Consider the following 8,876-nt stretch of genomic DNA (forward strand, 5'->3'; position numbering starts at 1 on the left):
CTTTCCATGAAAGGAATGGTCATCTGGGGGTGGCAAAGACACTCTCGATGTTGCGCCGTGGTTTTTACTGGCTTCAAATGGAGAAGAGAGTGCGTGACTGGACAGCATCCTGTGAACGGTGTGTACGTCATAAAGGCCATGGTGACGGTAAGGCCCCGCTCGTTCCTGTTTTTACACACGCCCCTCTCCAAATTGTGGCGGTTGATTTCCTTACACTAAGTAGACCGGCAGACTCATACCAGTATATTTTGGTTGCTACTGATATGTTTACCAAGTACGCTTGGGCAATACCTACCAGGGATCAGACTGCTTCAACCACAGCTAAGATGTTGTTGAAACACATTATTCAGCCAATTGGATGTCCAGAACAACTGCACTCGGACCAAGGCACCAACTTTGAGTCCGCCCTCATAAAAGAACTCTGTCAGTATTATAATTGCCGGAAAAGTCGAACCACTGCCTATCACCCTCAGGGCAATGGGGCCTGCGAACGTTTTAACCAGACATTAATAAACATGTTGTCCACCCTAGAGGAAGAGAAGCGAACTCGGTGGGTGCAATATTTACCAGAACTGCTCCAGGCCTATAACAATTCTGTCCATGCATCTACAGGTTACACCCCCCATTACTTGATGTTTGGATGGAATGCTCGTCTGCCAGTTGAGCTGTCTATGGGGATGAAGAGATCCACAGAGCCAACAACCACCCAAGAGTGGGTTAAGAGCCATCATGAACGCTTGAGGCTGGCATACCAAATGGTGGAGAAGAGCAGTCAGAAGGCTGCAAGCCGGATGAAGGGCAGGTATGATGTTGGAGCGAGAGCAGCTCCATTGCTCCCAGGAGAAAGGGTGTTAGTCCATACAACAAGAAGGGATGGAGAAGGTAAACTGGCAGCACACTGGGAGGAAGAGATCCAAATTGTAGTCGGTCAGCCGAACCCTGCAAACCCAGTTTACAGAATTCGGCCGGAAGGTAAAGATGGTCCTGTTAGAGTGGTTCATCGCAATCGCTTACGCATATGTGCTTTCCTACCTTCAGATGACTATAAAACAGGAGATGGCACCCCAGAACCAGAGACGACAGCCACGCATGATATAGCGACAGTCTCAGATCAGTGGTTGCTTCTATGGAGCATGGCACAGCAGAGGCCAGGGTCAGATCACTATCCCCCCTCCTACCAGTCGGCCCCTGCTATTCAGGAGGGTCTAAGGAGATCTGCCCGTGAAAATTTTGGGAAACCCCCATCTCGATATAGTTAGTAGAGTGCCCGAGGACGGGCTAGGACAAAGTTGGGGTGTGTGTTACAGAGTATAGCATGGTGGAAAAGAATGGAGAGAATCCCCCACTAAGCTTTTGGGCTGGCATCACTTTAGATTTTGTTTTGTATTTAATTGCATGCTTTGGTGTTTTTTTGGTGTTTGATGTGAAGTGTGGGCCACACCCATGTGGGAGTGGAGATTCTACTCTAGTCCAGCTGCCAGCTATTTGGAGTTGAGTACAGGGAACAGCTGATTGGGGAGGATTGGAGCTCTTCTCTATAAAGGGGAGAGGAAACAGGAAGTGGGGTTGGTCGTTGTTTTTTTTTTGTGGGACACTGGTGCAGTAGGGAAGCCTCAGAGACTCCAGGAGGAAGTGTGCACATTTTATAGGAAAAGATTTTTAACCTGGCCTGGTTTTGCTTTTAAAATAATCTGAGGATGTTGGAGGGAGGACTCGTTTTTATTGGGATGTGAGTGGATGTGCTGGGAGGCAGGAAAACAAACACTGGACTGGAGACTCTCTGTGCCCCCGACAAGGAAACTGGACCAGTTTTGGGGAAGTTCTAGCTCCCAGGATGTGATGTGGAGACCCAGCCTCGAACGAAGTCTGGCCTGAAAAGGTGGGTGGCAAGCCTTTTTGAGGAAGATGCAGGATTGTTACGTTTTGGCTGCCTGTTCTTCCAAGTAACCACCTTTCCCCTGTTTGTAACCAGGCTAATAATCCTGACCGCGGTGGCTTTGGGCCTTGGCTTCCTGGCCAGAGTTGTGTCTTCAGCCAGTAGTTTTACCCAGAGAAAGAACAAATAAATCTTGTGTAACCCAGTGCAGTGTGCGTGTGGTGGTGTGTTACTGGTCAATATTAGAGCTACCACTGTCTTGTACGGAGGCCATTTTGGGCCCTACGTAACAGATATAATACATTTGAATCTAAAAATATAAAAACATAAAAAAGAACCAAATAAATACTTTTAAAAAAAAATGTTTAAATAAATGATCACAGTTTCAGATCACTGTCAGGAGAATTATCCTAAATCACTTCTTCAGTTGAGAATCAGAGAGGAGAAACACAGTTTTACTTATATACAAGATCAGCACAGAGCAGGGGCCTGTTCTTCGTACCTCGCTTACTACATCCAAGATCAAATGACACATCCAAGATCAAATCATCGCGCTAACTTTGAGCTCGCTAATCCGGTTCTCCGAACGCACCTGTTGTTGACGATTAGTATAGCTGGATGAAGTAATCTGAGATCACTGGGTGGCTTAAAAGGGGCTACGCATCGATAGTAGAAACATTGATCGGCAACCCTGTGATTGGTCGGCGAAGATGTCGAAGGAGCGCGCTCAGTATTTTACGGCAGCAGAGCAAGAACTCTTGATTGAGGGATATCAGGAGTTTCAGAGTTTAATTAAAACGCAGGGGAACACTGCAAAGGCTGCAAAAGCAAGGAGAGAGGGCTGGCAGAAAGTTGCTGACAAATTAAACTCGTAAGTAATTTATTATATTATATTACATTATATCCTCTTTCACATTAGAGCCACAACAGGACCCACTAGAACATGGGAACAAGTAAAAGTGAAATATAAGCGTATTCTACAGAATGGTAATATTTATCACTTATATTGCTTTTAGTCTCTTGAAAAGAGACCCTGAAATAATCTGTTTGTTTGTTTATAACAGCAACCAAGAAAAGGGCAGAGCAAATAAAGACAGGTGGTGGTCCTGCACCCCCTCGTCACATCCCGGCAGAGGAACTGGCCCTAGGGTTGAATGCCACCAGACCCATTGTTGAGGGCATCCCTGGGGGCAGCTCTTCCTTAGACCAGCAGCCGGGGTGCAGTAGCAGCACCTTCATAACTGGTGCTATTTGTACAATGTAAAATATTTGGTTGTTGCCTTAATTAAAATGCTTTTTGTACTGTGACATTTATTGACATTGTGGGTTTTTTTGTGTAGTTTGACATAACACTCCATCACTTCTACCTGTTCCCATGCAAGGGGTGACTGAAGCATGCACAGTAAGTTGGGAGATATATATATATCTATATATCTAGAGTGAGAGAGAGAGAGAGAGAGAGAGAGCGAGAGAGAGAAAGAAAGAAAGAAAGTAAATAATACCCTGACGGGAAAATCGATATCTCTCTATGAGCACACCGTCGCGCTGAGCTAAAGGATCCTGTCTATCCCGCAATATCCGCTGAATTCTGTAAACTCTCCTTATCAATCTTGCACCTTCCTTGCTCGCGTACAAACGGACAGGACATGGCTGCGACAGACTTCCCAAATCCACCTTCGCTTTTATAGCCGTGGTCTCTCACCTTGATTGCACGTAGTAATTTACTATTACTACTCTAAAATATGAATTACATCTGACATAATCTACTACATGACACAGAATGATTAATAGTACATTTCCCTTTTTTTAGGAAATGACCTGTATGTATCTGTATGAAATCAATAAAAGAATCAAATACTGCATTATCTTTAGTTACCTTGATAATATTTATTTATGGTAAAACAGTGGCGAAACATCGCTGTTGCTTTCGTATAAATGAAGCGGACATACCTGAGTGGCCGCGATCTAATCCTGTTTACATAAAGTAAGCCTGCTCCCGAGCAGGTTTACGCTTACGGATCTGTTGCTATGACAGCAAGTCCCGGATGAGCTTCGGAGAACCGAATGATCCAAGATCACGCGAAATCGTCAACAATCAAATCCAGCTAACTTACTTAGCGAGGTACGAAGAACGGGCCCCTGGTCTTTATTTATACATCAATGGGTGTTTGTTCTTTACATTGGAATGTGGATGTTTAGGTGTGTGTGTGTGTGTGTGTGTGTGTGTCCATAAACGACTTCCCTAAACCTGCTGGTCTGGAAAATGCAACAGTTCATCTATATGTAAAAAAGGCACTTAGACTAAAACTGACATAGCTACGTTTATCCTACCGTATACAATAAAACAAGGTACGACCTCTCCCATGCTCCCAGGATGTGGGTTTGAATACCAGAACACCCTGGAATGCACACAAAGCCTGCTAAAGATCACACATCCTATCACTACACAATCGATTATACACCTCTAAGCATATATGGAAACTTACATCATTAAAAGATTACACTGACTACTAAGTACAATTTTCCATTGACAATCACGTTTACCTCATGAATGTTTCCAGAACTCTTCAGGAAATCATCTTTGATTTAAAAAGAGTTCAGTCTCTCCTGTATAGACCAACAGGCAGCAGACAGACAGTAAAGTCCAGCAGAGAGACTCTGACGTTACAGCAGATATTTCCCATAGATGTCCAACAATGTCTGATTATTTGACATTACAGAGATAACAACCTGAGCAGACAAGAAGTTGTTAAACAAAATGAAAGCACCTGAGTGTTTAACCAGGTGTGTGCGTGTGTCACTTGGTTATTGCTTACTCTGTTAGATCGCCACATGCTGATAATGTGGGACAGACGTACACACTAAAATTCAAAGGAAAAAGAAAGTCCTGTTTATTTAACTTGATTGTTTTCATGCAATCTGGTGTGAATTAAATATGTTGGACTTACTAGTAAGTGTTAAGTGAGGAGGAAAATTACAATTTACTTTATTTTCAAATTTATTTTCTTTCTAAGCTTGTGGTGTGAGGCACTAACAAACTCCACACCGCCTCACTGTTGACTGATTGTGATCAGATTAGATTTTTCAGTTTGAACTGGTTCCTTTCTTTTCCTGTAGTCTCTGAAGCAGACCCCAAAGTCCTCATATGATCAAAATAAAGATTAAGAAACAAATGAACAGGTTAAGGATAACTGGTAAGTGGGAGCTGTTGTAACATTAATCTGTTTGTGTAAGTCAATAAGACTGTTTCACTATTTAAGCACGATTTAAACTTAATTCTTGTTAATTCACAAGGCTGACTGTGTGTCTGAGCATCATCAGGAAAATTTTCATCCTTTTCCCAAATTCGGCTTTGACTTATTTATATTTCACTCAAACGTTTATTCAGTTTTCTGCATCATTGACCCTCAGCTGGATGATGCAGATGGGGTCACCGTCCGGATTAGCTCTCTTCCTGGGGTCTGTTCCTCTCATGAAGACGTGACACTCGTACACTCCAGTGTCAGCAGACGTCACTTTCTGCAGGACCAAAGACACGTCTCCGTCCTCCATCTGTCTGTCCTGCAGGTCCATCCGGTTGTCAAAATACGGACGCTCGTTTACTGGATCAAATGTCTTATCGTGGTGAAGAAAAACCTGTTCTGGTTGCAGGTCAGCTCTGCTCCACTCTACACCGATGATGTCGTTGTTTGGAGCTCGACATGGCAGGATGACCGTCTGTCCCGGCTCCGCTGTGATGATTCTCTGGTCTGACACAGAGCAGAGAGGTTAAAGTAACTGCAGCAGCAGCCTGTCAGGCAGAGATCGCTGAGCTCTGCTAACCAGGACCAGAGGGGAGTACGAGGATGTGACATTTATGGGGTTAGTGACCTCTGCTAAGCTCAAATTCAAAGTTTCCACGCTCTCTTTTCATCGGCTCCGATCATGATTGGTAAATTAAACTAAACACATGACGTGATTCAGAGGAGTTTGCTTACCATTAGCTTGTTTTAGGACTATTTTTGTTTGGGTGAAACATCAGTATGTTAGATGTTTAGCCCATTTAGTAGTTGGAGTTTCATCCAGCATTTAGGATGCCTGGGTTCAAAACGTCCAGATACATGTCAAAATGTTGCTCAGATGTATTTAATGATTGTGTTTCAATTAATCTAATATATATCTGCAGACAGCATGTCTGTTTCCTGTATTTACTAGTCAAGACGATGGCCTTTATTAGGCTATGACTGTGTGAGAGGCCATAACACAAGGGAGAAGTGTTTTAAGTGTCACAGAGTTTTCATGACATTGTGTTTGATGCACGATGTAAGTTTAAGATAACAGGCTGAGAGCCTGACAGCTGCCTTTACTGTCCAAAGAGTTAATAAAGAAGCGTAGATGAGGCGGATTATCTTTAAAAGGCATAAACACATTATATGTCATCCAATTCATTGTCATTCATATAAATATAAACGTAGAAACTGTGCAGGATCTTAGAAATAAATATATTCCCACTCATGCACAGAAATGAGTGTACTTCTCTATTCCAACACCATCACTATCAACACTATCGTACCGTGTCCAACAATGGTGCGATAGTTTGAGCATGCGGGAGATAAAAATCTGAGTAGATAACATCTTTTTAATAATGTGAAACTAAGTGAGTGTTTTACTCAGTGATTGTATAGAAGTGGTAGGTGTTTGTATCAGGGTTTTAATAGTTTTGCAATTTTCATTAGTTTTTATTTTTATTTCGTTTTGACTTCAGATTTTCAATTTTATATTAGTTTTAATTAGTTTTTACCAATTGTTTGCTAGTTTAGTTTAGTTTTTATTTTTTGGAAAATCCTTAGTTTCAGTTTAGTTTTGATTAGTTTCAGTTATAGTTTTAGTTGTGTTTGCAATAATTAAGTGTAACAAAATCCCAGTTTCATCATATCAGTCATTCTCTTCTGCTTATCCTTGGGTATGTTGCTATTCCAGCTACCATACCCTGCACCCTGGACAGGTCGCCTGTCTGTCGCAGGGCTAACACGCAGAGACAGACAACTCACGTTCCCACCTATGGGTTCTTTAAATAAATAAATAAAGGCAGATGAACAACCATTGATACCAGACAACTATAAAATGTATATCTTGGCCCCAATGAGACTATTAACTCTTGCAGCACCGGGTGTTAAGGCAATTGACTCACACAGTTATGTAGATATCCCAGTCCTGTTGTCTCGGGATGCATCACGCTGCCTTGCCTGGGGTTAGCTTCTGTTTCTGGGGATGAGGGTTGGGCGTGCTCCCTTACCTTCTCCAGGTAAGCTAGGTTAGCCTTCTTGTGTGAGCTTTTCAAGTGCACTTTAAGGTTTGTGGGATTTTTTTTCCCTTTAGAAATGTCCCTCATAATTTGTCTCGTTCCACTACAAGACACTTGCTTTATCCAAAACACAGTCATATTCAAAGTAATCCCAAATTGGCGCTTTCTCCTGATTTTTCCTGACATGATTCTGCGCGTGGACGGAGCAGCAACACAGACGACTCGACTAATGTACTGCCACCTGCTGGCATAATGAGACAGCAAGAAAAAAACCTGGAAACTAAACTTCTTTTTTACCCTTGACTATTGTATGACACGCACACATCAACGAAAACTAAACACATTTTTGCTATAAATTCAGTTAATTTTAGTTAGTTTTGTGAACACTCATTACAGTTTTAGTTAGTTTTCCTTTTTTTGTTTTTATTTTTATTTCCGTTAACGAAAATGTTTTTTCACTTCTAGTTTTCGTTATTTCGTTAGTTTTCATTAACGATAATAACCTTGGTTTGTATAATGATCAAATTGCACAATCGCAGTGATGGTCCCTTTTTTCAGAAAAAACAAACACTGCCATTGGCCAAACCACAAATCACTGCGGTAAAAAGTGTCTTAAGCTATAATCAACAAAAGGAAGTTGTTGATTCGACTCTGTGTGGTTTGAAAGAGTTCAGGTACAGAAGACATTTTTCATAGATGTCTAACAAGGGTGCACTTGTTTGAGTAACAGGGAGTTGTACCAGGTATGTGTGTTGCGTGTGTGTGTGTTGCGTGTGTGTGTGTGATTAGCTCATTGTGCTGATTGGACGTGCAGTTTCGCAATCGTGTAATACAGAAATACATTTAGTTGGTAATGAAGTATGTTTCCTTGTTTATTGCCTTAAAGCTTTTATAATCTTTATACACTGGACGTATAAATAGAATCAAAGTACTTTAAGTGCTCATGTGTCCTCAGTAGACAGGAGGATAACAAATCCACATGAATTGAATCTTATGTAAAGATAAAAGAAAAAAAAAAGATTGTGGGAAATCTTGTTTGATTTAAAACGACTTCAGTCTCACCTGCAGTGACGAGCAGGAGGCAGACAGACAGTAAAGTCCAGCAGAGAGACACAGACGTTACAACAGACATTTCACACAGATGTCCAACGATGGTTCAATTGTTTGAGAATGCCAGAGATTAAAACCCGACAAGAAAACATGTTATTAAATAAAGTGAAAGGTGATGGGAGTTGGTTGGTTGGGTGGGTGTTTTCACAGCTTGCTCTGACTGGTTTCTGACAGAGGTGGAGTCAGAGTAACTGAAGTGTTTCACAGCTGAGCCCCGAGGCCTGAACTGTGTGTTTGCTCAGAATGTCAAACTCCTTTTCTGGGGACTTGTTTATCAAGATACTCAGCATTTCATTTCCATCGCAAAATATATTTGATTTATACCGATTCTATCCTTATTAGCACCCACTGCTTTGCACCACACAACCAGCTCTGCTTTTAATGCAGTGTTGCCTGAAGGCCTGATAATAAACAGGAAGAAACAAAAACAGGACGACAACTCTCACTCAGTACGTTAACACGAGCTTTCAGTGTCTGACAAACTTCACATTTATGAACATGTGACTCAGTTGATCAGTTGTAGTCTCAGGCTAATCTTTAGATATAATTACAAATATCCAGCACACATTTCTGACATGTTTCTTTTACGTCTGATACAAAAACGTA

This window comes from Oreochromis niloticus, linkage group LG3, assembly GCF_001858045.2.
Source record: "Oreochromis niloticus isolate F11D_XX linkage group LG3, O_niloticus_UMD_NMBU, whole genome shotgun sequence".
In the NCBI taxonomy this organism is placed as follows: Eukaryota; Metazoa; Chordata; class Actinopteri; order Cichliformes; family Cichlidae; genus Oreochromis; species Oreochromis niloticus.